Source organism: Acomys russatus, chromosome 10 (genome assembly GCF_903995435.1).
Source record: "Acomys russatus chromosome 10, mAcoRus1.1, whole genome shotgun sequence".
NCBI lineage: Eukaryota > Metazoa > Chordata > Mammalia > Rodentia > Muridae > Acomys > Acomys russatus.
The window spans coordinates 54,143,821-54,149,820 of NC_067146.1; positions in this window are offsets into that span (position 1 = coordinate 54,143,821).

Below are 6,000 nucleotides of genomic sequence, written 5' to 3' on the forward strand. Positions count from 1 at the left end.
GGTGCTCTGTGGATAGGGTAATGGAGCTTACATTTTCCCTCTGGGTGGTTTGCAGCCCTGAGGTTCAGGGGAGTCTGGGAACTTGAGCTATCAGGATGTAGGATCCCCCGCCTTCAGGTAATTCAACAGGAATGCCTAGAGTATGGAGAGAGTAGAACTCGAAGGATAAGACCTGTGCATGAGACCTAAAAATGACTAATTTATTATTATGTTTTTCTTATTTATTTAGTTACTTATCCTTGGGACATGTTTCATATAACTCAGGCTAGCCTAAAACTCACAAGGCAGCCAAGGATGACCCTGGGCTCCTGGCGCTCTTGCCCCACCTCCCACCTGTGGGATGACAGGTGTGTGTCACTGCACTTAGCTGCACGGGTTTTGGTTTTGTTTTGTTTGTTTGTTTGAGACAGGGTTTTCTCTGTGCAGCCTTGGCTGTCCTGAACTTGCTTTGTAGATCAGGCTGGCCTTGTCTTCTCCAAGTGCTGGGATTACAGGCATGTGTCACTGCGTCCAGGCATAGTTATAGTTTTTATGGTGAGGACCTCTGAGATCTACACTCAGCAATTTCCAAATGCACAGTAGTGCATACAGCCACCACCAGGTCCAGACTTCTTGAGCTTCTCCCTCCTGTACGACTCTCATGTCTGTTGACCAATGTGAAGGTCAGCACAGAATACCGGCTTGGCAGGACCTAGCACCATTTAGGAGACAACCCTCCGGGCACTATGTGATTGACTGAGCCCATGGGCTGGGGTCCTGGGCTGGATAAAAAGGAGAAAACAAACTGCACACTAGCATTCCTTTTTTGCAGACACAGTGTGACTGGCAGCCTCAAGGTCCTGCTGCCACACCTTCCCTGCCACGTCACTCTGTAATCTCAGGGTGGGCGCCCGGACAAGCTCTTTCTCCCTTAAGTTGCTTTTGCCAGACATTTTGGTCAAAATGACCGGAAACTGAAAACTGGTGTGAGTGGGGCCATTGCTGGGGCCAACCTGACCATGGGGTCTGGATATTTTTGGAACTATGTTGGGGGTGGAAAGTGGTTCTTTCTGTCCCACTGGTCTATTCATTTGTTTTGGGGCCACTGGCTTTGAAAAAAAAAATCAAACAACAAAAAACTGCTTCTGTGAACTGTGGTCCTGGCTACATGAGTACTTCCTGTGTCGTCACGGCCCCAACATGCCAGCTGCCTGTTGAGCCAGCTGCCAATCTCCCATAACTGTGGCACATCATCATTGCTTCTTATTCACAGGGAAACTGAGGCACATGTGCTTAATAAACAATGGTGGCTCATTTATGTCTGAAAGTTGTAAGGGTTATTAACATTTTGATTTTTTCATTATAAGAAAATAATTGTGGCTTCTGTTTCTACTGTGTGGGGGCAGGCAGATCACTAATATTTTATAGTTTTGTGGGTTGGAGAGATGGCTCAGCCATTAAGAACATTGGCTACTTTTCCAGAAGACATGGGTTCAATTCTCAGCACCCATATGGCTGCTCACACAGTCTCTACTCTAGTCCAGGGGATCTGATACCCTCATCTTGCTCCTGATGGCACCAGGCACACACATGGTATATGAACATACATGCAGACATAAAAAAATTAATCAATCTTCTGTGGCTGTGATTGCAAATGGAAAAATGAGAGAGAGAGAGAGAGAGAGAGAGAGAAGGAAGGAAATAGGGAGGGAAGAGGGTAGGTGAAACAGTTGTCTTGAGATAATGTCTTGCTATAAGGCTTTGGTTGGTCTAGAACTCACAACCCCCTGCCTCAGGCCCGAGTGGCACAATCACAGGCATGCCCCAGCACAGAAGAGCATGAAGGGTAGACGGGACACAGATGGGGAGCTGGGGAGCATCAGTTGAGCATCTGGCAGAGCCCACTCAAGGAGGAATCTCATGTTCCTCACCGTGTCTTCCAGAAGAGCCAACACTCTCTTCACAGAGCGTTTAGACAGTATGTGGGTGCGCTGGAGACACACCCAGTGCCCTGCTTTCCCGGTGCTCACACACAAGGAACTCTTTCATGCTGGGATAGACTCTGGAGGAAATTAGCTACCCACAGTTTCACACAGGGCTGAGGGCACTTAGTGAGTATATTCTTTGAATATAAACTACTGATCAGGAATGTTAATCTGTATTTATGGCTTAACTTTGAAGTGGAAAGGATTCTGTGAATTGAACTATGAAGATTCTGGGCGGGGAATGTGGATGAGGAGTGAGATTGATGACCCAGCCCTCTGCTTGTGCCTGTGCTGACTTCTCGGCTTTGCGGGGTGGGAAAGTCAAAGGTCTGGTGTGTCCATATTCCCTCAGGCCCTTTCTGACCTAGACTGAAAATTCCCAGGCTGAGTATCCCAGAGGTGGACACCAGAGGGCGCCTGGCACCACAGCCTGCCCGGACTGGCTAGGTGGGCAGAGCGGTCAGTGATTTGAAAGCACTGAATCAGCTGCGGAGGTCAATTCTGAGCTGAAATCTTAAGAGGCTGTGGGTGTGGGCGGGGCAGGGAGGTTGGTGTGGGTGTCTGGTGGTGGGGTCAGGGGAGGACCCACATAGACTCTTTCGGAATAGTGATGAGCAAATGGGATTTGGGCTACAGAAATGATTCTATGATTGCTTTTGTAAGCGAGCATTCCCAGGACAAAGCCTTCCTCACACCTCACCCCCATCCCCGGGAGAAGATTCTACAAGGCTGCTTGACTCAGTAGAACTTGTGACTGTGGCGTTGCAATGCTGCCAGTGCAAAACTAGGTTATCTTGGGTCATCTTTACTTTCTGTAGTAGCCAGTGACTGACCACACATCTATCTGACTTACATCCCTTCAAATATCAGGCAAATTATTCTTAGCAGACCATTAGCTTCCAAAAGCAACTAGAAAGCCAAGATACTCATCTGAAATGTCCAAAACCTACAGCAGAATTTGCTGTACCCAGCCACATGATATCACTACCAAATATATGTGGCAAGTGCCTTGGTCCATGGCTTTCTTTTGTGCTGTTACTATCAACAATCATGAAACTGCTTCCACATCGGAACATGTTTTTATGTGACCTCAATCCATGTCCCTCATATTTGGCTCAGAATAAGCTATCTCTTCGTGACCTTCCAGGTGAAGATCTGGGTTTTTCATCAACTTCAGGGGATTGTGCCCACAGAACACCTACTTTTGTAGAACCAAGGGCTCAGGGCTGAGGGCAGACTAGGACAGTGAGTGGCACCATACCTGTCTGAGGGTGACTCTTGCTAGCTGAGGGGAGTCCCCAGGGATGGCTGGTCAGCAGTACATCACTCCTTCAGCCTTTTGTGTCTTCTGTGGGGACCAGAGGCCCAGGACACCAGCACAGCCATGACATACACGGCAGGTAACTGGAAACACCTATTTTTATTTTCGTTTCTTATATCTCTTTCTCTCTTTTCCACCTCAATCCCTTCCAACACCCCAACACCAGGTAGGAGGAGAAAGACGTTTACTGGGGAGAAGGGGTGTAGCTTTTAGATACTTCCTGCTGTTTAGGGTCGTCAGGTTCCTTGGGGCAAGTCCAATCCTCATTTCAGGATATATCCAATTTCTTCTCGTCCAACTGCATCAACAGCAACCAGGGGCAGCAGGAGGGAAGCACCTGCAGCCTTCTTCTTCTTTCTCTGAGGCCCCAGTCTCTCTCTGGGTCTGGCTTTTATCCCCATTGAGAAAGACCATGCCCCTGCAAGAGGGAGTTCACAGCTGACAAAGATCACGCGCCCTCTCAGGAGGCAGTTATTAGCCGTGGACAAACGGGAGCAGCCTCCATATCCCACACCTGAGATGAAAACAAAAATGTGTTTACATATAAGCCAAAACTTCCACAACACTGTCTTTGTGGCCTTGTGGCTCCACTCAACCTAAGACCTCAGTGTGGTCAGCATTTGGGAAGACCCTAGCTGCTGCGGGTCCAAGCCACTGCTGTATTCCCATCACACCTCAAAGTAAAGCGACATCGATTCTCAGTCCCCACCCCAGCACACTTGCCCCATAGCCAAGGATCAGAGGGCTGTGGTGTGGGGTAGCATTACCCTCTGAGATTATAATGGTCCAACCTGCTGGGTCCTCCTAGCATCCAGTTCCCTGGGCTACCTCAAGCTGGGTAGGCTCCCCAGGATGTGTCTGATGGACCAACTGAGAAGGGGAGGAAGGGACCCAGGGAGAGCCAGGCCAGGGCCATGGGTCTTGGGCTAGGAGCACTTGCTCAGCTGCCCCAGCTGTGGTGGGGTGTATTTCCCCTGGGGACTTCCCCAAACTGGCAAGGACTCCAGTTCAGTCACCCTGAGGCAGGAGAACCTAGAGATAGCTTAGAACCCAGGGCCCTATTTGATGTGCATAGCTCTTTCCTACCCATTGCTCAGCAGTCTGAGGCCCATCAACACACTCTGCAAGCAAAGGTAATCGTGTCACTCTGACATATAGCTCCCTAGCAACCCTTAGCAACTTGTGTGTGTGTGTGGTGTGTTCAGACACATCCTGAAATTAGGAACAGTGAGTCAATCAAACCTAGACTGGTTCTGGGTGCAACAGCAGTAAGGTAAACTGTGTCCTCAAAATCCATGTTCAGGGCAAAACTCCTATTTACTGCTTTATGCTTATAATCGGGCATGTAGACGATTAAAGTCAGATGCATCATGGGAAAGCATTGTGCAGTGTGACCAAAGCTTACACAATCCAAGCCTGTCAAAGCAGAAAGTCACTAACTCTGCCCTCAGCATCCATCTTCTTCTTCTAGGCGTTCAAACGGAAGTCCCAGACAATGACTAAGGTCTTGGCAGCCCTCCAGCTATCACACAAATAATTGAGACTCTTTTACATTTGTTTAATAATAACCTTCACAGCACAATAAGTGAGTGGTTATTACTCTAGTCTTAACCCTCTAAACTAATCTGGTTTCCTCCCAGAGTACAACCCAGAGATTCTTACACCTTGTGTCTTTCTCTGCTCCAGCTGAATCTTCCTCCTCTCTCCTAGACAGACTCTGCCTGTGTCTGAGTTCCCTATTTCCTCCTCTAACTCCTCTTCCCCCCGGCTGGCAGGAAGTCCAGTCCTATTCTCTCCCCTGCTCAGTGATCGGCTGTAAGCTGCTTTATAGGCATATCAGGGCAGAACTGGGGAGCAGTGTTTACACAACACTGAGACAGGAGACTCTCAGAACAGGAATCACAACCAGATATGGGGGTACAGAAATCAGCATTTGAGTTACACAATAAGCTTATGCCTATATCCCCCCATTATGTCTTTTTTCCTATCATGCCCCCATCATGCCCCCTCCTCCCATCATGCCCGCTCCTCCCATTGTGCCCCCTTCTCCCATTGTGCCCCCTCCTCGCATCATGCCCCCTCTTCCTAGCATTCTGCCTCCTCCTATCATGCCCTCTCCTCCCATCCTGCCCCTTCTTCCCATCCCACCCCCTCCTCCCATCGTGCCCCCTCCTCCCATCTTAACCCCTCCTCCCATCTTGACCCCTCTCCCATCCCGCCCCTTCCTCCCATCCCACCCCTCCTCCTATCCTGCCCCCTCCTCCCATCATGCCCCCTCCTCCCATCCCGCCCCCTCCTTTCTCCGTGTCTCCGTCTGCGGTGGTTACTAAGCTGGAGATGCTCTAAGCCAAGCTCCTGCTCAGGTGGGAAAGCATAAAACCCACCTGAACCCTTCCTTCTGAAATGGTTAAATCTAAATTCTAAGAGTACCTGCCCTGAGGCTGGCCCCACCATCACAGTTGGCTTCAGCTGTCAACTTGACGCAAACCTAGAATCATCTGGGAGGCGGAAGCCTCAGTCTCTTGCCTCCGTCAGTTTGGCCTGTGGCCAGTCTTTCTTAGCTGCTCATCGATGCATGAAGACCCACTCCCAAGTGCTTTGGCACCTCCTGGTGGCACCCTGGTGAAAAGAACATGGCAGGGGGACATTTGTTCTTTGCTGGTTTGTCCTTCTCCTTTGCCTCTGATTTGCCTACAGCTGTTGTTGACTTCAGTG